Consider the following 23,834-nt stretch of genomic DNA (forward strand, 5'->3'; position numbering starts at 1 on the left):
AGAGAACTCATGTGCTACTGTTTCTCAGGACTCAGAATCTCACAGAATGCAATAAGTTCTGAGATCCCTTTAGAGCCCCTAATCCCAGTCATTCATGTACAATGAACATTGGCAATATCCAGCCCATGGGTGCAGCAAACTCGAGATGTTCCATGGGTTTCTTTCCTACTCATAAAAGATTTCATCTTTGATTATTTTAATATTGTAATTTTTTTTCTTTTTCAAAGTAGAACTGGTAATAAAAAGCTAAAGTGTCATCTAGACAAAATACTTCTGGGCTAGTCTTCAAAACTACCCAATAAGTTAAAGAAATAGTTAATGTATTAAACAGTGAACAGGAAGTGGACATAAATTAACTAAGTCTTTTTTTTAACTTTACTAAGTAAAGTAAAAACCACATTATTACTGAGGCTGTGAGCACCCAGGAAAGAAAACAGCCTGATGGGATTCATTCCCCTTCACTCTAAGAGACCCCGTGACCCAGGAGAACTTAATTAAAGTATCTTGGGTTATTTTCACATGTGCCAATGTCCCCCTGGCTCTGTTGAGAGAAGTTCTGCCCCAGTGATGGGTCAAGGCATGAGCAGGCATAAATTAAATGGTAAGCCAGCAGGAGCACCAGGGTGGAATGGGCCCTTGGCCCAGGTATGCCTCTCACCCTGGAGAATCACAAGGAGCATTCTGAGCCTCTCCTGCCTCTGACCCAGGAATTGGAGTCCAAGTGAGAGCAAGAAGAACATGAGAAGCCATGCACAAAGCTGAGCCATGGCCACTTCCAGTAGGCAGCCCAGGGGATGTGTGCGGGAGAGGAGAGACATCCTTTTCAATGATAGCTTCTGAAAGTCAATGATGTCCCCTGAAAGGTGAGGTATGGTCACAAATGCCTTCTGAATTCCTGCTGTCTCGGTGACACTCCTGATTTTGTGATCTTGGGCAAATCACTTTACCTCTCCATTTAACTCAACCTGGTGGAAAACCCAGGTAGACTTCCTTTGCTCAAGGAAGATACCCTGAAGCCACCTTAGAAGAACTTCTTTGGAGACAACTCCTGAGGCTTTTTTAAAAATTTTCTTTCTTTTCACTTATTTATACATTTAAATGAACTTCATTTCTATTTTATGTGTTTATATTTGTATTGACTCTCTTTCATGAATAATGTTCATTATGGAAAATTAGGAAGCTCCAATTCACAAAGTCCATGAATACTAACCTCGGGTGCTACTGTCTCGTGGATAACCTCTCCCAGCATACTGTTGACTGTCTTTCATCTCTCTCTGTTTTTAAATGGACAGGAAAGACACATCCACAACACACACACACATGCACCCCCACACCCCTCTTTGCACACAAATTGGATCACAACTTTCAGATCTTTGTTTCTTTAATATAGCTTAGAATGTCTCTTCATGTCGTTCAACATAGTTTTCTTCTAATTTTCATTCAGATGAAATTAGAAGGAATGTTTGTGGACCTGAAGCTTGGTTTAAATCAAGGTTGACATAGCATATGTCTAAATGTTTTAACGTTATAAAGCTGCCTATATAATGTTAAGTGATAAATATATTTTCATCTAACCATGAGAAATATGACTTTATTACAACCTAGAGAACCAGGCTCAAATTTAGACTCCTTGAGTCCCTTGAGTGTCATGCTGGAACATGGTGATACAAGGTGACCTGGCCTCAGTACCCCTCTTCCCATCTTCAGCACTTTCTGCTAAATAAGGGGCTTCTCACGCACAGGGGGAAGTTTCCAGCCTATGTGCTCACAGTCTGTCTATACCACCTGCCAGAAGCTACCTCTCAGACCTATACATAGGTACACTGCCATTCCGGGATGTCCTCAGGATATGGACCTGGAAGCTCAGAGCCACTTGCAGGTGCTATGCACCAGGAGCTTGAGCCAGAGGAAGGGCTGCAGGTTATAGCACCCCCTTGGTGTGAGACTCCCTGACAAAAAGGGAAAACCTAGCTGGAGGGGGGGCCTGGAAAGGACCTCTAGAGCAGGAGGCCCCAGGGAGTACAGGTGATCAGCATTCCTGTGCGGATTCATTTACACTTACCTGGTTGTTTCCACAGGTTGAAAGTTCACTAGCTCAATCAAAAGGTTTGACCACTTTAAGGCTTTGGAACCCTATTTGTGTATATGACTTTTCTAAATATTGGAGTGGGACTGGGATTGTGGCTCAGTGGTAGAGCACTTGCCTAGCACCTGTGAGACTCTAGTTTCAATTCTCAGCACCATATAAAAAATAAAAAACAAAGACTGGAAAAAAATTGGAGCTGCTTTATATCACATCAACAGTACAAGGTTCATGCCTAATAACAAATGCCATACGCATGTCTGTGTGGAATAACCTAATTTTTCTTATTTATCTCCAATCTGGTGGATAAAAATGGCCTATTGCTGATTGAATTCACATCTCATTTAATATGAAAAGATCCCTTTGTCACATGAGTTTGGCTATTTGTACTGCATCTTCTATGATTTAACCACGTCCTTTAGCTTTCTATTAGGTGGGTTAATTTGTTCTCTATCAGTTCTTGGTCCATTAACGTTTTAGTGCTTTGGCATATCCATAAAAACCTTTATTCTCAATTAGATAAAAAAAATTATTGTTCCTTGTATGTTTTTATGGATCCTTCAACTCTCAAGAGAAATGTTCCCCAAATGGACCATTTTGAGAAATCAATAGTACTAAATTCAATGATCTATACATACAGGTCAATTTGACTCAACAAATATTTGTTCATCACCTGTATGTGTTAGTCAGAAAGAGAGATGGATCCCAACAATTGCATCTAAAATTACTGAGGTTCAATATTAAAATGGGATGAAATTAATGTTACAGGCACAGGAGGACACTTCATAATGTTCCACCTACTTAGAAACAGAATGTGTATCTACATTTATGGAAGTAGAAATCACAAAAATTTACACTTCCTGTTTGGTATCCAAAGCCATGTGTGCTAAGGACTGTATACATGCATATTTATTTTAATTGGGAATAAAAATAGTTTCCCCCCTTATACTCATTTAAATTGTAATTCTATTGAAAACCCTTTTTTTAATTGAGACAAAATATTTGTACATCTTTATGGAATGCATTATGGTAATTCAGTACATGTATACAATATGTAATAAATCAGGATAATAAATATTTCCATCTCTTCAATCATTAAACATTTTTATACGTTGGGAGTTTTGTACTCTTCTAGACATTAGAAATGTATCACAGGTTGTTTTAACTGATGATCACCCCGCTGTGCTTTAGAAAAAGTGAAATGAACCCCTCCTGGTTTTGATGCCTCTCATGGAACTGCTTCCTACTCTCCTCCCTTTGCCTGCTGGTTTCTAGTGACGACTATTCCTTTACATTCTTCTATTAGATACTTTTTTGGCTTCCACATACGAGCAAGAACATGTGCTATTTGTCTGAGTCTGGCTTATTTCACTTAATGTGGTCCCATCCATGTTGGTACAAATGACAAGATTTTACTCTTTCATGGCTGAATAATACTCTGTATTGTATACTCTGTTTTCTTTATCCATTCATGCCCATCTTGATGGGCATCTAGGTTGGTCTTATATTTTAGCTACTGTGAATATGGTGCTACAAAAAATATACAGTTCAAGTATCTTTTTGGAATGATTTTTTTCTCCTTTGTCTTTATAGACCCCATAGTAGAATTGCTAGGTCATATGGTAGTTCCATTTTTAAGTTTCTGAGAAATATCTGTACTGTTTTCCATAATAGCTATACTAATTCATATTTTTAGTACAATATATAATGGCTCCCCTTTCTTCACCTCTTCACCAGCACTTGTTATTTTTTGTGGGATTTTGTGTGTATGTGTGTGTGTGTGTACCAGGGATTGAACTCAGGGGCACTTAACCACTGAGCCACATCAGCAGCCCTTTTTTGTATATTTATAGACAGGATCTCACTGAGTTGCTTAGCACCTTGCTAAATTGCTAAGGCTGGCTTTGAACTTGGAATCCTCCGGCCTCAGCCTCCCTAGCCACTGGGATTATAGGCATGCATAACTGTGATGGGTCCATTTCTTGTTTTTGATGATATCCATTCTAACTGGGTTGAGATGCTGTCTCACTGTAGGTTTTTCATTTTCATTTTTCTGGTGATTAGTGAGATGGCTTTGTGTGTGTGTGTGGTGGGGGAGGGTGCGTACCAGGGATTGAACTCAGAGGCACTCAACCACTGAGCCACATCCCCAGCCCTATTTTGTGTTTTATTTAGAGACAGGGTCTCACTGAGTTGCTTAGCAGCCTTGCTATTGCTGAGGTTGACTTTGAACCTGCGATCCTCCTGCCTCATTCTCCTGAGCCACTGGGATTGTAGGCATGTGCCACCACGCCCAGCTAGACTGCATTTTTTCATGTACTTGTTGCTTGTTGGCCATTTATATTTCTCCCATTGAGACATGTCTACTTTCCTCTTTAGCTTATTTTTCAATTGGATTATTATTTTTTTAAGTGTTCAACTTCTGCGTTACTTACATATGTATATATGCTAAATATCAATCCCTGGTTAGATGAAGTGCTTGCGGGTATCTTCTCCAATTTGGTAGGTGGACTCTTTAACTCTGATTATTTCCTATGCTGTTCAGAAGCTTCTATTTATTTATTGTTACTTTTCTGCCATGTGCCTTTGAGTTTTTGTCTTAAAAAAAATCAATACCTACACCAAAGTTGTCAAGTACATCTCCTATGTTTTCTTGTAGTGATTCATAGTTTCAGTTTTAATATTTAGGTATTTTATCCATATTGAGTTGTGTATGGCAAGAGGAGATCTGATTTCATTTTTCTGCTTTTGTGTATCCAATTTTGTAAGCACCATTTATTGAAGAGATTGTCTTTTCTCCACTGTATGTTCCTGGTACCTTTGTGAAAAATCAGCTGGAAGCCAGATGTGGTGGTACACACCTGTAATGCCAGCAACTCAGCAGGCTGAGGCAGGAGGGTCTCAGTTCAACGCTGGCCTCAGAAACTTAGCAAGGCCCTAAGCAAGTCTGCTGGTGATGCTTTCCATTGAATTTTTAAATTTGGTTCATTGATGCCTTCATTTTGAGGATTTCTTCTCGAGTCTCCCCTGCCCCAGAATCTTTCTCTTTCTGAAAGTGATCTTTCACTTCCTGTATTTTCTCTGATTTCACTCCTTACATCATCCTTTATCTCAGATTAGTTTAACTATGAACATTCTAAACTCCTTCTCTGACATTTCTTGCACTGTGGTTTCAGTGGATTCTGTTATTGAAGCATCTTGGTTTATTTGGAGTGATTTGTTCCCTTGATTTTTCACATTGTTTGTGTGACTACTCATCTAACAGTTTGGATCTGAGGCAGTCGAGTTTCTACCCTGTAGACCTAGATTCCCTGAAGATTTCCAGTACCTCACCAGTTAGGGGGAGACAAATAATAACAATAAGCAATTCAAACAATATGCAGCATTAAGCCAAATGTCTCCTGCTATGGCATCTACATGTTAGTTGTCACAATAAACAGAAATGATGTGATCAGTTATGGCCAACAGTAGTATCTGGAAAAAGGGCTTGCAATTTCAAATAGTGGGCAGGGAGAGAATAAAAATGATGTGGGACATGATGATGATTATGAGGGAGGAGGAGAGAAAAAAATAGAAATAAAAAATTAAAACATGAAAGAGAGCACAATAGATTGCCTGTTAGCAGAAGAGAAAAAAAGGGAAACAGATAAGTGTGAGAAAAATATATACAGAAAAAAAATTTAAAATTAAAAATAAAAGAATGCAAAACAAAATAGAAATACACTAATCAAACATCCCAGTCCTTACAATGCTGGTCCCTGAAAAATAACTGGCTTCAAAAATGCTGGAAATGAGAAAAAAAATGTGAATATGTCAACATGTCCATGAAACATTCAGATCATAGTTAAACAGAGAAATGAAAAAGGAAAAATTAAAAATTATATATAATCTTGATGAAAAGTTTAAGAATTGTTTCTGTTGGAGTTCAAATGATTCTCAGTTTCCTTTCTCAACAGTGTCAGGTTGTGTGACCTGGAGTGTGATGCCTGCTCCACCTTCAGGCTGGGAATTGCTGGAAGTATAAGAGGAAATCTGATAGGCAGAACTCCTGGAGGCAGGGTTTAAGCTTAGGTAGTGTCTAGGTGTTTTCCTTGAATGGTGATTGGTTTGAAGAGTTTATATCAGTGCACCTCCAGGGCCCAGCAGTTGCTGGTCCACTCTGGAGACTGGACCCTAGGGATCTCCCCTGGGTTCCACTCATATGATGGAGGAGCCAATTCTTAGTTCCCTCCCACCTGCAGACCCTATGTTTCCTTGTCTTTTGGGTTAAGTCAGTCTCCAAACTCAATCTGTCCTGCTCCTGCCCTTTCAAATTCCTGGCCAGTTTCATCCCTCCCAGCTGATCCTGCAAATGGCCATATTTTAGGGGGAGAGGAGAAGCTGTTTGAGTTTCCATGACTGGTGTTCCCCTGTATAAACCCCTCTCCACATTTGATTTTCCCTTGGTCACTTAGGCACCCTCTATGTCGTGCAGTGTGGGTTTACCAAGCCTGTATTGGGGGCCAAACTGGGGTTTCACAGGAATTAGCTCTGCCTGCTGCCAGCCCGTGTGCCACGTCTGTGAAATGGTTTTTTCCTCTGTCCCCTGCATACAACCTTGAGAGATGTGGTTTGTTTCCCACATAAAGATATTGTGTAATATACTTTTTAGTTTAGTCGGGCAGTGTCTTTGATCTCTCCATACCAGACACACCTCAGGCCTCCTAAAAATGGGGGTTCCTTTAATTCCCTTATCCTTCCACTGTGCTCATGGAGGGACCACTCTGGCTATAGCAGCAATGGTCATGCTGGGGATTTCTTATTTTGCTCTTTCTTCTTCTTGGTCTTACACCATGGAGCTGCCAGGAAAGCGACCTTCTCTATTTCACCATCTTGAAAAATCACATCTGATTTTATTTATTTCAGTCATTTTTTTTTCTTGGTTAGTCTAGCAAAACACTTGTCAGTTTTGCTTATTCTTTCTTTCATTGACCTTTTGTATTTTTTTTTAGTTTTGATTTCATTTATTTCTGCTCTGATCTTCATTACTTTTTTGTTTCTACTAATTTGGGGTTTGGTTTGATCTTCCTTTTTAAAATTCTTGAGTCACGTTGTAGATTGAGATGTTTTTAAATGTATGCATTTACTGCAATAAATTTCCCTCTTGGTACTGCTTTTGCTGAATCCCATGGATTTTGATTCGTTGTCATTTTCATTTGCTTCTAAAAAAAATTGTGAATTTTTCTTTTAATTTACTCAATTACTCATTGGTCATTTAGGAGCATGTTTTTCAATTTCTGTGTATTTCTATAATTTCCATTCTTCTTGTTGATTTATAGTTTTACTCCATTGTGGTCTAAGGAGGTGCATGATATGATTTTTAGAAATTCATTGAGACTTGATTTGTGGCCTATTACATGATTTATGCTGGAGAATGTTTGTGTGCTAATGTGAAGAATGTGTATTGTGCTGCTGTTGGATGAAATATTTTGTAAATATTTTTAAGTTCCATTTTTCTACACTATAGTTCAACTCAGATATTTCTTTATTGAACTTCTATCTGAATGAGCTGTTCATTTTGGAAAGTGGAGTGTTGAAGACCTCAAATATTATCTTATTGGAGTCTGTCCCTCCCTTTATAGCTAAAAATATTTATATATTTTGATAGTCTTGTGTTGGAGACACACACACACACATAATTGTTATATCTTCTTGCTGCATATTCAAAAATATATTTCTAGTTTGGTTCCCAAATGCACGTATATATACTATGGATTCTATACATGCATATTTATTTTACATAAAAATAAAAGTAGCTTTTTCTCTTCCATTCAAATTTTCATCTTTTATCTTGTGACTGTACATTTTCCATGATACACACACACACACACAAAAAAAAAAACCAGTGTAGAAGAGAAAAGTACTAATGGGTATTCCAATCTTCTCTGTCAGAGGAAAATCTTTTAATAATTTGCTATTGATGATAATATACTTTATATGTTTTATGGAGATACTTTGATTGGATGAAAGAAATTACTTTTTTTTCAGAGTGGAAATTAGAAGTTTATTAAAGGACAGCAGAAAAGACTTCTCCTGGAGGAAGAAGGGGACCCAAGAGGTGGAATCCATGTTTCCCCTTTTTATAGTTCTTTCAGTGGTGGGATGTAGGTGGGAAGGCCCAAGGGGTGGGACACAGGTGGGCCAAAGAAGTAATCTGGGCAGGAAGGACTTCTGAGTCAGCACCTTCAAGTTTGCTGGGGGCTGTTCATTAACACTTCTTTGGGATGGGCTCTGGCCTTGGGCTTTTCCTGGACTTCATTAACATTCCAACAGTTGTTCAACTTTTCCGAGAATTCATTCTCAAGATGGCCTCCATTTTAGATTTCACTCTATATTAGACCCAATTTACCTAACTACACTGACTACCTAACTTTAAATCTGGCTTCATTCCCCCCTCTAATTTTGGGAACTCCTTACTGCTGCAAGGAAAGGGGGCAAAGATTGTTCTGGCTTCTTCAGGCTGAAAGGGGACAATGTTGGGCAAGCAGTTTGGAGTCCCCTTTTAAAAATTGGGTCTATCGAGTGGTCCATGATAGAAGTCCGATTGAGAAGTAATAGGCTGGAGGGCCATTTGAGTGGATGGGTGGTCTATAAGAGAAACAAGAATTCATTAGTTCTAGAACCAGATTGTTGCAGCACAAATTCCACAGCACAGGAATATGCCAATGAGTACGATGCCAAAGACAGAAACTAACAATGTTTTCCACCAGGAAGTACCAAAGAACCAGGAGCTAAGATATTGTTCCCATGACAAAGTTGGTGAGGACATGGCTTCTATCTGAGCATGTAAATCTTTAGGGATATTTGTCACATTGCCAGAATTGTCAGGGATGTAAACACAACATTTAACTTTTAGGGTTACAGATATCCTTCCCCTGAAGATACAGTTTAATAATTTAATGTCATCTGATCTTACAAAATCCTTTTACTAGTATGAACTCTGTGTCTAATAGAAAAACCTTTAATTCTGTTACTTAGGGCTGGATAATCATACTAGCAAACACCAAGCCTACCTGTGAGGTTAGAATTAGCTGTAGGCCTTAAATTAAAAACTACTCTGGCAGTTCCTTTTGATAGTTATCAGTCATTCCTGCCTAAGAATCTCTTTTGTAGCCTACAGTTTACTTATTCTTGGAAGTTACATTTGACTATTATTATTATTTAAAATGCCCAGGAATAGCTGTGTTTTGGCTTTGACTGTCTTTGCTAAGTGTTTAAGATGAAGCAAGTCAAACTGACTTTTGTTTCTATCTATTGTTAACAGTCAGCTGAGTTTCCATGGGAGTCCTGGGGGAACTTTACAGCAGTTTCTCAGTTCTGCTAGTGCCATTTGTGCTAGGATGGGTCCAGGCCTTGCTTGACCATGTGGCTTTCCTTGAAGCATCAGGGATGTCTCCCTTCTCTGATGACCCTCCTCTTCACAGCAAATGCACTGATTGGCTTTCTGTCCTCCACTGGTCTCATTAATCTCCCTGATCGGGAGGTTATGTGGCCCAGAGTTACAAAGCTCTTTAAAGAAGTCCCCTGTTCCCTGGATTCAGACTGACTCAGAGGGCAAGAGCCAAATATTGGTTTTCTTGGCCCTTTTAATTTAACTTTAATTTTAAAACTTAATGTTAAACATCCAGCAAATAAATTTCAACAGCCTTATATTAAGAGTACTGGACTTTAATGTCTATCTCTATCCTGTGATAACTCATTATCACATTAACCCAGTTTGTGTGTTCTTAAGCCAGTACCTCTGCAAAAAATTAACAGGCAATCTTTAGACCATTTATAAGAAAACTACAAAATAAAATTAACAAGAGTAAAAACATATTTAGTTCTTCAATTTTGGCAGAGTTATATATTATAATCCCCTGTTTGAGATCCTAGTAATCTTGACAAAAACCAACTTTTGGACACAACTTTAAATGTACTGAAATCTGGTCTACTTCTTTCGTAGTCGTTTTTACATGTAGTGAGATGGGACACAGAGCCTTATCTCAGGTAAGGTGGGGCTCTTCATAAATCTTAAATACTATAGTTCTGAAGCTGATCTTTGCTCTTTTTTTATCTTTGCTTTTTAAACATCATTTTACAAAGCCTACATAAATTGTTGCTAAAGTTCACATGAATATTAGCTAACACAATAGAATATCATATCTAAAACATGAATTAAAGAAAGGCTGAAAGCTTTTAACCTTTTGTAGAAAAGTAGCAAAGTACTTTTTGTGTTTTACAATATCAATCTTCACACAGATTAGGCTCTCATTAACTTAAAAATACATTTAAATTGTATCTCAGTGTAAAAAGTAACATAGAACTTTACATAACTTATTAATAACAAGTCCAGTTATAGAACATAAATGATATAAATAAATCTCCAACATGTTTTTCTTTTAAGCCTAAAATTACCATACAACTTTAGAACACCAGCTTGATATAATGCTCTTTTAAAGCTTCTACCTTACAGACTTGTATACCTGGAAGATATGAACACATTAATAGCACCACAATTACATTGATGTTTTTATATTAACCAAATTTAGCTTTTAAAGAAATAACATAGCACAATTCTCTAAAACAACAGTTCTTGTTTAATCAGCTATTTAATTTCTTTAAGGTTACTTGCTCAAAAAACTTACATATATAACCAACTTACACAGACCTTCTTTATCACTTACTAAAACCCTCTTATTTACTTAATCACATAGACTCTTATCCAGAAACACATTGTCCCCTGTTAAATCCATACCTAGAACCTTCTAATTTCTCTTTTCCATCTGTTAACTTCTTTTTCTGTTCACATTTTGAAACAATCCTTGTAAATTTCTGAATTTAGGCAGATTATTTCATAGATATCAACATTTTATTAGGTTTTTTTTAACACCTAGAGAAACTTATAAGCTTAATTTTAAAGACATCTTTACTTTCATCTATTTACCCAATTTAAATTGAACCATTTGAATCACGTGAATCAAAGATATTTGGATCCATTTTTTTTTAATTTCATGAGGTTCCTCATATATCTGCCAATTGTCATATGATATATGGACATACATACAGACATACAACACATAACACAAGTGTGCACACATAACACAATAGTAAAGGCCTTGTAGCTTTTCTCAGGTAAAATCTCCATTGCAATGTTTAAAAAACTCCACAGTTGATCAAAAATAAAACTGATCATAAAAACATTAACCTAGGATCAAAATCATGAGCTAAAATATATAGAATCTAAGGAAAAGCAAGAGTCCTAGAAAAAATGACTGGCCAGTAATTAGTAAATACAGTAATTAGTAAATACCATACAATTTACTTTTTTTTTTTTTTTTTGGTTTAGTCTAGTTTGAGTTTAGGTAAAAAGACACTTTTACTCTTTTTTTTCCTTGGACCTCAGATCAGTCTTCTACTGGGCTTGCAGGCTTCTTCTATTTGCATTTCATAATTTACTATCCTTGCCCCAATTAATGCACTGGTACACCTAGTGAAATCTTCTCAGGCTACCCAGTTCAAAAATTGATGAAAAAATAAAACTAAATGATTGGGAGTTACTTGCCAACTTAGAAGTAGAGTTTTTAAATTTCCATCCTAAATATTTAAGTTCTCTGGCATGAATTATCAGAAATCATAAACTAAACAATTACCTAAACCCAACTTTTAACTGCAAGATTATGCAATGCTTCAAAAACCCATTCAGATACCAGATTGTTACAATAAAAAAATCATCTTTTAGATACACATTCAGCCAAGATCATTCTCAAGAATCAATCTATAATATCAACATATTACTGCATTCATTGTCCTTTTTTTTTTTAAGTAGACAGAGGTGGAGTAATCCTTACAGTGCAGGTAAGGAAGAGGGAGTGCCCTGAAGCAAAATGGCTTTGGCAGCTGCTGGGAGTCCCTCAGTTCCTCCTTTTACTTATAGGATTAGCTCCTATGGTTAGGTCCAATCCCAGGCAATCTGGCATATCTCCTAACTTTCCAGTAGTCAGTTTTTATCTGCCTTAGATCTTGAAGGGAGAAGGGAGTGTGTGCTTTGATCGGCCCAAATTCTCCTCCTGGCATCTCCTGGAGAGGTAATATATTTGATTTGCCTGTTGGGGCAGATGCAGAGAGGCCAGGATATGGAGGACAGAAGAGCTGCTGTTGCATACCAACAGCAGATTGAGATTTTGTGGGTCCTCCTGATTCTTTTTCCTCAGTAGGTGAGTCCCCAAGATTAATGCTCTGGTACACCTAGTGAATTCCATAGTTGTTCCAAACTCCTTCCTCCACCTCCACACATCTGAGGCAGATTGAGATCTCTTCATGGCAGATATCATAGCTAAGTCTACTTTACACTATTGGCATAATTTAGGATTTTCCCCTTAAAGCAAAGAAAACCTGAACATATGGCACCTCACACCATTTCCCTTCCTTTTTGCAAAATTTATCAAGCTGTAAAATTGTATTAAAGTTGATATTTCCCTCTGGTGGCCAGGTTTCTCCATCAGGGAGTTTGTATTGAGGCTAGGCTTGGCGGCAGAAGAAAATGAGGCACTTTTTCCTTGAGCGTTTGAGGGTCAAATCTATCCCAATTTTTCAATATGCAGGTAAGTGGTGTACCTGGCGTATTGGAGAGAGAAGCTTCCATCTGAGTGAGAAGAAAACAGGACTCAGCTACTCACGCTGGAGAAAACTGTCCTCATTAGGGACGTCTCCCTAAGCTTGAGCTTCCTAAACAGTCCAGAAAACCCATCTCTCGCCTTGCTTTGCCAAGGGTGTTTCTGGTCCCCTTTGGCAAAGTGCTAGGGTTTCAGTTTGCCCTGTGCTAGAGACCCTGGGAGGATTCAGACTTAAGGGCATTACTGCTTATCATCCTGGCCACTAAAAAACCCATTGCAAAAGAGAATCATGCACTCTTTTGTTGCCTTTGCTCTGTAGACTAAAGGAACCGCCTAAGGGTAAGGGAAATCTACTGGTTGTAAGGTAGCGCTTTCTATCAGAGAGATCACCGGAGTTGATTCTAAAAATGCCTCCCTCTAGCAGCTTAAAGAGAACACAGCACATTTTAAACATCAGAATGGTAAAAGAGACTAGTGAAAGTTACCTATGCACCTTAGGGTACCTATGTGTGGAGGTGGAAGAAGGAGTTTGGAACAACTGCAGAATTCACTAGGTATACCAGTGCATTAATCTTGGGGACTCACCTACTTAGGAAAAAGAACTAATTATCCCATGCCTTTCTCTCAGTCCTACAGCCTAAATTGCTAACATTTCTGACCTGTGAAGGAAGGGGAGCATCCAGGAGGGAATGGATGCAGGGTTGGGAGTGTTGCATAGCCCACACTGAGGCAAATGTGATTGGGGCTTTCCCTCAGTGCCATTCATCTACCAATCACCCTAGATACCCCTTAGGGCTGTCGAGAGATGGCTCAAGAGAAAGGAACCTTAGGAATACATCTGAGTGTAGCCCAGACCAGACTTCCACAGTTGTTCCAAACTCCTTCCTCCACCTCCACACATCTGAGGCAGATCGAGATTAGGGACACTGTGTACTCAAGCCAATTGCTCTCTGGGTGGGCCCAGACAGAAAAGTTTGAAGCAGCTTTGGCAGAACCCAACATGCCCGCTCTGTATTGAACAGGTGATTGAGAGCTGCCTAGGCCGGGAAACCTGTCACCTGAGTCTTGAAGAGTGGTGGCTGCCCTAATTGAGTTTAAGTAGCTGTCGGGTGCCCACCTTACCCTCCAGAGAGAAAGATGCACCTCAGACAGACATGGGGTGCATGGAGAGGTGCTTACCTCAGTGTATTATCTCGGTGGAACCTCCAATATGTTACCACTGCTGACCGGTGTTGAGTCCTTGCTTCCCCAATGTTGAAGAATAACACCAGAGAAGCATGCAGAGGCAAGGTCAGAGTGGAAAGTAGAAGTTTATTAAAGGACAGCAGAAAAGACTTCTCCTGGAGGAAGAAGGGGACCCAAGAGGTGGAATCCAAGAAATCACTTTTTTTTTTTTGTACTGAGGATTGGACCCAGAGGTAATTAACCATTGAGCCACATCTTCACCTTTTTTTGGAGTATTTTTAAGACAGGGTCTCCAGTCTGCTTAGAGCCTTGCTAAGTTGCTGAGGCTGGCTTTGAACTCACAAACCTCCTGCCTCAGCCTTCTGAGTCACTTGAGATTACAGGTGTGTGCCACCATGCCTGGCCATAAATTACATTTTATTTCTAGATTTTTAAAAATTCATGAATGAACATTGAAATTTATTCAGCATTTTTCTTACATATATTACAATGCTCATTTTTCCCTTTATTTATTCAGTTAATATAATAACTATTATTGACTGATCTTCAAATGTTAAGACAGCCAAGAATTCTTGGAATAAACCAAGGTTGGCTGTGAATGTTATACTGCACATAAATCAGTAGCTCTGCTTTAGTAATGCTTTACTTGGGATTCTTATGTTTATGTTCATTAGAGAGACTGGCCTATAATTTTCTTTTCTGTCATGCTCTTTTTAGTGTTGATACTAAAATTATTCTGTCCTGTTCTGTGAGTTATGAAGCATTCTAATAGTTTTCATTCTCTTTTTCAATTTCTTTCAGTATCATGCTAACTATCTCATGAAGCCTAACTTCCACCTCACTTTTCAGTTGTGTCTGAGATGCTATCAAACTCCTCTTTTTACTTGGCCTCTGGTTCATTTATCTCTATTGTATAATTGCCTATTTTCCACTGAAATTTCCAGCATTACCATCTTGAGCAAGACTGTGTCTGGGAATCCCTTTCCCTAATGCTCTCTGGATTTCTTTCTATGGTCTGATGCTTCTCTTGGCTTTTATTTTTACTATCCTGTTCCCTTTCTGGATAGACAGAGCAAGTCCCAACACCAGCCCTGATTCATGATGTGGAGAACTAGAGTCTATTGCTTGATGGAAAGAATGTAGTCACCTTATAATGAGAAAGGGTACAGGAAAGGGAAAATCAGTCTACCTCTTGATTTGGTTAATTTTCACAGTGTTATGACTGGGTCCCTATTATCCACACTCATGTTCCCATCTCTATCTTCCTTGTAGCACTTTTATCTCCATTACAAACTATAGATTTTTGTGGGTGAGTCATTGGTTAATATGCATCTTCAGCATCATCTCATACATTAACAGCATCCTTAATAAGTTGTAAGGCATAAGAAAGCAGAGACTGGACTAGGTTGCCTATCCTGTGTCCCCTCTCCTAGATCAGTGCTTGGTGTGTGTATAATAAATATTAATGGAGTGAAAAATAGAGCTGCATAGCCAGTTATACTATAAAGGTTCTACTACCTATTCCCATTTTTCAGATGATAAAATGAAAGCTCAGGGAGATAGCAGAGCTGTCACCAACCATCTTTATTATCTGACTGATTGTAAAATCAGTGCTTTTGCTCTCTATATTGATGAACCCAGATCCACATGGGTTGTGTGTTTGGTAACACACATAGCAGGCATTTGCACATCATGCTTAGGGTGACTTGGACCTTTATGGGACATGAGAGAGTTGCACTGTTGCTGTTCTTCCAACACGAGCCATTGAAATGCTTGGCTTTGTTTTTACTAGGCAATACCAGCTGAGAGATAAATCGGATCTATTACTTTTGGGCACAGTGGCAGAAAATGGTCAGTTTATCATCTCTTTCTTCTTCTAGACTCCCAAATGATAGCATATGACTGCTGGAGGTTAACATTTAGGAATTTCTCTTCCACACCTGCCAGGCCATTTTCTCAGGGTCATTCAACTCTACAGACCTCTACTATACACAGAACTGGCTCTTCACACACTTTGTTCATAGAATAAAGTAAGGACAGAGGAAAGATGCCACTGTGTGGCCCAATAGAGCAGTCAGAAGATGACAGAGCAGCTGCCTGGTCCAGGCTTGATCCTAAGGAGGTCTATGTTAGCTGGAAAGCAACTTTGACTGAAATACTTTTTTCACTGAGGTTTGGCTTTAGAGTAGAAAAAACAAGTGTGACCTATTAATTTTTCTGAAGCTTCATTTTGCTATCTGCAAAGTAGGGAAGGATGACGTACATAATTGCAGACGATGAAGGAAGGTTCTTGGTCTAAAGGAGTGCTGCCTTAGCCAGATCAGTGTCAATTCTATCTTCTCTGGGGAACAACACCCCATCCTTTCTTTGGAAAAACTATCCCTTGACCCTTAGACTACAGTTTCAGGTTGGCCTCCATTCATGGTTGCAGACATAGAGCATATGATCTAGGTCTAACCAATCAGGATTTTCTATCACCCTAATGGATTTATTTGTAGACAGGTTTGTGATCAAATATAATTAGAATGATGCCTGGAGTTGAGCATAGAAGGGACCTGTAGGGAGTCATCATGTGGAACTCGACACAAAGTTAGCTGAGATGACAAAGAACCTGAAGATGGATAGCACCAGGTTTCTGGATTATGCCACTCCCGAATGCTATACCTGGATTGTTCTATTACTTAACCAACCAAATGCCCATTTTCAGTTAGACGATTCCAGCTAAATACTTTTTTAAAACTTAATTGATTTTATTTTTTAAATACATGACAATGGAATGCATTACAATTCTTATTACACATATATACCACAATTTTTCACATCTTTGTATATAAAGTATGCTGACACCCAATTCACGTCTTCATACATGTACTTTGGATAATGATGTCCATCACATTCCACCATCCTTGCTAATCTCCTGCTTCCTTCCTTTCCCTCCCACCCCTCTTCCCTATCTAGAATTCATCTAATCCTCCCCATCCCTACCCCACTATGAGTTAGCCTCCTTAAATCAGAGAAAACATTCTGCATTTTTTTTTGGGGGGGGAGGGTATTGGCTAACTTCACTTAGCATTATCTTCTCCAACGCCATCCATTTACCTGCAAATGCCATGATTTAATTCCCTTTTATTACTGAGTAAAATTCCATTGTGTATATATGCCACTTTTTTTAATCCATTCATCTACTGAAAGGCATCTAGGTTGGCTCCACACTTTAGTTGTTGTGAATTGTGCTGCTATACACATTGATGTGGCTATGTCCCTGTAGTACGCTCTTTATACAGCCTTTGGGTATAGTCCTAGGAGAGGGATAGCTGGGTCAATTGGTGGTTCCAGTCCCAGTTTTCCAAGCAATGTCCATACTGCTTTCCATATTGGCTGCACCAATTTGCAGTGTATGAGTGTACCTTTTCCTCCACATCCTCGCCAACACTTATTGTTGTTTGTCTTCATAATAGCTGCCATTGTGACTGAAATGAGATGATATCATAGTGTAGTTTGGATTTGCATTTCTGATTGCTAGAGATGCTGAGCATTTTTTCATATATTTGTTGATTGATTATATATATCCTCTTCTGAGAAGTGTCTGTTCAGGTCATTGGCCCATTTGTTGATTGGGTTATTTGTTTTTTTGTGTGTGTTAAGGTTTTCGAGTTCTTTATGTACCCTAGAGATTCGTGCTCTATCTGATGTATGAGGGGTAAAAATTTGCTACCAGGATGGGGCTCTCTGTTTACTCACAGATTGTTTCTTTTGCTGAGAAGAAACTTTTTAGTTGTATTCCATCCCATTTATTGAGTCTTGGTTTTAATTCTTGCACTATAGGAGTCTTATTAAGGAAGTTGGGACCTAATCCCACATGATGAAGATTAGGACCTACTTTTACTTCTATTAGATGAAGAGTCTCTGGTTTGATTTCTGTGTCATTGATCCATTTCAAGTTAAGTTTTGTGCATGGTGAGAGATAGGGATTTAATTTCATTTTGTTGCATATAGATTTCCAGTTTTCCCAGCAGCATTTGTTGAAGATGCTATCTTTTCTCTAATGCATGTTTTTGGCACCTTTGTCTAATATAAGATAATTGTAATTTTGTGGGTTAGTCTCTGTGTCCTCTATTCTGTACCATTGGTCTATCAGTCTGTTTTCGTGCCAATACCATGCTGTTTTTGTTACTATTGCTCTGTAGTATAGTTTAAGGTCTGCCGTAGCGATGCCACCTGCTTCGCTCTTCCTGCTAAAGATTGCTTTAGCTATTCTGGGCCTCTTATTTTTACAGATGAATTTCATGATTGCTTTTTCTATGAGGAATGCCATTGGAATTTTGATCAGAATTGCATTAAATCAGTATAGTGCTTTTAGTAGTATGGTCATTTTGATTAATATTAATAATTCTGCCTATCCAAGAGCAAGGTAGACCTTTCCATTTTCTAAGGTGGTCTTTGATTTCTCTTTAGGGTTCTGTAGTTTTCATTGTATAGATGTTTCACCTCTTTTATTAAGTTGATTCCAAAGTATCTTTTTTGTTTGTTTGTTTTTTGAGGATATTGTGAATGGGTAATTTTTCTCATTTCCTTCTCTGGCTTTGTCACTGATATACACAAATGCTTTAATTTATGGGTGTTGATTTTATATCCTGCTACTTTGCTGAATTATTTACTAGTTCTAGAAGTTTTCTGGTCAGGCTTTTTGGGTCTTCTAGGTATAGAATCATATCATCAGCAAATAGTGCTAATTTAAGTACTTCTTTTCCTGTACATATCCCTTTGATTTCTTTCATCTAATTGCTCTGGCCAGTGTTTCAAGAACTATGTTGAATAGAAGTGTGAAAGACAGGAATCCCTGTCTTGCTCCAGTTTTTAAAGGGAATGACTTCAATTTTTCTCCGTTTAGAATGATGTTGGCCTGAGGATAAGTATAGATAGCCTTTATGATGTTGAGATATGTTCCTGCTATTCCTGGTTTTTCTAGCATTTTGAATGTATTTTGTATTTTGTCAGATGCTTTTTCTGTGTCTATTGAGATGATCATATGATTCTTATCTTTAAGTCTATTGATGTGATGAATTACATTTATTGTTTTCCGTATGTTAAACTAACCTTGCATCCCTGGGATGAATCCCACTTGATCATGGTGCACAATCATTTTGATATGTTTTTGTATTCGATTTGCCAGAATCTTATTGAGAATTTTTGCATCTATGCTCATTAGAGATATTGGTCTGAAGTTTTCTTTCTCTGATGTCTTTACCTGGCTTGGGGACTAGGGTGATATTGGTCTCATAGAATGAGTTTGGAATTACTGCCTCTTTTTCTATTTTCTGAAATAAATTGAAGAGTATTGGTATTGGCCTCATAGAATGAGTTTGGAATTACTGCCTCTTTTTCCATTTCCTGAAATAAATTGAGGAGTATTGGTAATAGTTGTTCTTTAAAGGTCTTATAGAACTCAGCTGTGTATCCATCTGGTCCTGGGCTGTTTTTGGTTGGCAAGCTTTTGATGGCTTCTTCTCTTTCCTCACTTGATATTGGTCTGTTTAAATTGTGTATAGCTTCCTGACTCAATCTGGGCAAATTGTATGACTTAAGAAATTTGTCGATGCCTTCAATGTCTTCTATTTTATTGGAGCATAAGATTTCAAAATAATTTATAATTATTCTCTATATAGTGTCTGTTGTAATATTACATTTTTCATCATGTATGCTGGTAATTTCAGTTCTCTTTCCTTCTCTTCATTATCATGGCTAAGGGTCTGTCAATTTTATTTATTTTTTCAAAGAATCAACTTTTTGTTTTGTCAATTTTTTCATTTATTTCGATTTCATTGATTTCAGCTCTAGGTTTAATTATTTCTTGCCTTCTACTGCTTTTGCTGCTGGTTTGTTCTTTTTTTTCTTGGGCTTTGAGATATAGTATGAGGTCATTTATTTGTTGATTTTTTTTCCTTCTTTTAAGGAATGAACTTCATACAATGAATTTTCCTCTTAGTACTACTTTTATAGTGTCCCAGAGATTTCAATATGTGTGTCTGTGTTCTCATTTACCTCTAAGAATTTTTTAATCTCCTCCTTGATGTCTTCTGTGACCCATTGTTCATTCAGTAGCATATTGTTTAATCTCCAGGTGATGGAGAAATTTTTATTTCTTATTTTGTCGTTGATTTCCCCCTATTCCATTATGATCTGATAAAAGGCATGGTAGTATCTCCACTTTTTGTATTTGCTAAGAGTTGCTTTGTGGCATAGTATATGGTCTGTTTTAGGGAAGGATAAATGTGCTGCTGAGAAGAAAGTGTATCCACTTGATGTGATTTGAAATATTCTATATATATATATCAGTTAAGTATAAGTTATTGATTGTGTTATTGAGTTCTATAGTTTCTTTATTCAACTTTTGTTTGGAAGATCTATCCAGTGTGAGAGGTGTGTTAAAGTCACCCATGATTATTGTGCTGTGGTCACTTTGACTCTTGAACTTGAGAAGAGTTTGTTTGTTTGAACATAGCTGCATCATTGTTCGGGCATATATATTTATGATTTTTATGTCTTGTTGGTGTATGGTTCCCTTGAGCAGTATGTAATGTCCATCTTTATCCCTTTTGATTAACCTTGGCTTGAAGTCTACTTTATTTAATATGGAAATCCCTGCTTGCTTCCACAGTCCATGCAAGTGGTATGATTTTTCTCAACCTTTCACTTTCAGTCTATGTATGTCTTTACCTATCAGATGAGTCTCCTAGAGGCAGCATATTGTTGAGTCTTTTTTAATCCAATCTGCTAGCCTATGTCTTTTGATTGGTGAGTTTAAGCCATTAACATTTAGGGTTACTATTGAGACATGGTTTGTATTTCCAGCCATATTTGTTTATTTTTGTTATTTTACTTGAATTATTTTTCCTCTTTGATTAGTTTTTCCTTTAGTGTACTTCCTCCCTCTTCTGATTTTCATTGCTATTTTTCATTTCCTCTTTATGAAATATTTTGCCAAAGATGTTTTGTAGTGCCAGTTTTCTAGTTATAAATTCTTTTAACTTTTGTTTATCATGAAAGGTTTTTATTTCATCTTCAAATCTAAAGCTTAATTTTGCAGGATACAAGATTCTTGGTTGACACTCATTATCTTTCCGAGCTTGATATATGTTGTTCCAGGATCTTCTAGCTTTCAGGATCGGTGTTGAAAAATCTGCCATTATCCTAATTGGTTTTCCCCCATATAAAATCTGATTCTTGTCTCTTGTGGCTTTTAAAATTCTCTCCTTATTCTGTATGTTGGATATATTCATTATAATGTGCCTTGGTTTGGATCTGTTGTGATTTTGTACATTCGATGTCCTGTAGGCTTCTTGAATTTGGATTTCCAATTCATTCTTCATGTTTGGAAAATTTTCTAATATTATTTCATTGAATAAATTGTTCATTCTTTTGGTTTGGATCTCTATGCCTTCCTCTATCCCAATAACTCTTAAATTTGGTCTTTTTATGCTATCACATATTTTTTGAATGTTCTGCTCGTGGTTTCTTATCATTTTTGCTGTGTGGTCTATGTTCTTTTCAAGATGATTTATTTTATATTCATTGTCTGATGTCCTGTCTTCTAATGGTCTACTCTGTTGGTGATGTTTTCATTTCAGTTTTTAATTTGGTTTATTATTTCTTTCATTTCAAGGATTTCTTTTTCTTTCTTTCTTTTTCTTTCTTTCTTTTTCTTTTCTTTTTTTTTTTTAGAACCTCTGTCTCCCTGTTGAGGTGATCTTTTGCTTATTGGATTAGCTCATTGTCAAAGTGGTCTTTCACTGCCTATATTTGTTCTCTTATGTCTTCTTTGAGATCCCAAAACATTTTAACCATGTATATCATGAAATCTTTCTCTGTTATTTTTCTGCTGTAGTTGCCAATACTTCTAATGATGTGTTGTCTTGATTTGTTTGTGGTAATTTCTTCCCTTGTCTTTTCATGTTGCTCATGTATCTTCCTTTCCAGCTCTGTGAATCTGGTATTGTTTTTACCCTATAGATTTGTAGTGCTCCTATAGGGTTTCAAGATCTCTCCTTTGTGGGGAAGGACAATGTTAACAGATCCCAATATCAACAATACATCACCTATGAATAAATTGTTGTTATTAAGACATTTACAGTTTAGTCTCAATGTCCAGAAAAGTTGGATTCATTTATTATTTAAAATATAATCAGTAAAAAGATTTACAGTTTCTGGTGGTGGACAATGAACAGGGGGTCAGGCTTAGGAAGATATGCTGCTCAAATGGGATCCAGTCTGATCATCATGCCCACCAAAAAATTATGGGGAAGGTTTCCCAAAATGCAGTCCGTCTGCTTCCAGCACCGTGGTGTCTGGTGAGGTGGGGGAAGCTGGGTGATGGCCTTGTGCTGTGTATAGATAGCAGCCGAGTGGCCTGCGTGGGAGCGGGGCGCAGTCTGGAATTCTGCAGAGGTGCTAATAGGTGATTTTGCTAAGCTGCTAGTGAGCTAGAACTGCAGGATTTGGGTCCAAAGTCCAGAGACTTACTGGATCCCAGAGGCTCTGATTTCTGCGCGGGTTTTGCAACACTGGTGATTTCTGCGAAAATCCACTGTAGAGGAGTCTTCTCACATTCTCTGAGATGTTGTATTCCATCTAGATGGGACCTTGTGGACAAGCTGCCTGTCTACCTTCTTGGTTTCATGGCACAGAGCAGCCAGAAACAGGACTTCCTCTATTCCGCCATCTTCCCGCCCTATATCCTCTGTGTCACACTCCCAGCTAAATACTTTTAAAGGAAATTCTTCCCATATTATCCACATTTACAGATGAGAAGCTAAGATGTCATGATGGCCCTAAGCATTTAGTGAAATGTAAATGGCTTGCAGAATCCTGGACTTAGTCATGGAAGGTTCTCTTCTCTTTCTGAACCCTCCCTAGCAAAGGTTCCCCTTCCTTAAGTCCTTTTCCCTTTGTTCTTTCTGGTAAAATCTACCTTCCAACTTTGGATCAAGACCCCTTCTTTCAGAATATCGGACTTTGCCTCATGACATGTCTCACACAGAGAAGCCTGTTGCCACAAAGATACAACTTTCTCTGTGGCCTGTTCTGTCTCAGAAAGATGCCCAAGTTGCTCATGGGTACAAAAGTGATCTGACTATGGAGAGTCCTTTCTTTCTAATAGATGGAACTATATCAGTCACCCTTATTAAACTGATTTTTGACAAAAATAGTTGATTAAAAGTTAATTTTAGGGACTAGGGTTGTGGCTCAGTGGTAGAGCGCCTGCCTGGCATGCATGAGGCACTGGGTTCGATCCTTAGCACTCCGTAAATGTAAAACAAAGATATTATGCCCACCTAAAACTTAAGAATAAATATTTTTTAAAAAGTTAATCATAAAGAGCACAAACTCTTAGCATCATAGGGAGATAACATGTTCCTTCTGGTCTCTTTTCTATTATTATCATGATAGTTTCTCTTTCTGCTATCAGAGAAAGAGAGAATTGGACTTTGTTAAGCCTTTTTTGACCCATAATTCCATAGAATTATAAAATTTCTTTGTACTTTTAGAAAATATTAATGGCAAAATAAGATCCAGATGAATTAAAGTATAAAATGAAAAAAAACTATAAAAACGTTTGGAAGAAATAAAGGTGACTTTGACTTTGGGCTGAGGGACTTCTGCCACTTGTGGGGGGGTGGTGGAATACATAAATCATGAAGACAACTGTATACCTATACAGTTGTAAAAAGATATGTATATTAAATTGGTACATAAAAAAATCACTATAAGCAGAAGCAAGTGACAAAGACAGACATGTGACCGGTGAAGATAACTTTCCAATTCAACAAGTTCTTTTACCAATAGAAAATAAGGAAAAGACTTGAAAAAGGAATTACTTTAAAGGAGGCTATTGATGGCCAATCCACAAAATATGTTCATCTCCATGGGGACTG

General features: G+C 37.8%; 1 long non-coding RNA gene across 6 annotated transcripts in view; it reads left to right on the forward strand.

Moving 5' to 3' along the window:
- Nucleotides 1-423: 423 nt before the first annotated feature.
- Nucleotides 424-23,834, forward strand: part of LOC144375068 (uncharacterized) — a 77,919-nt gene continuing 54,508 nt past the window's right edge. For 2 of the 6 annotated variants that reach the window (XR_013434459.1, XR_013434462.1), the window contains exon 1: nt 424-863. This is a non-coding gene — a long non-coding RNA (uncharacterized LOC144375068). The remainder of the gene's footprint in view (nt 864-23,834) is intronic. The other 4 variants (XR_013434460.1, XR_013434464.1, XR_013434463.1 and 1 more) reach the window with 4 other exon arrangements.

Source organism: Ictidomys tridecemlineatus, chromosome 2 (genome assembly GCF_052094955.1).
Source record: "Ictidomys tridecemlineatus isolate mIctTri1 chromosome 2, mIctTri1.hap1, whole genome shotgun sequence".
NCBI lineage: Eukaryota > Metazoa > Chordata > Mammalia > Rodentia > Sciuridae > Ictidomys > Ictidomys tridecemlineatus.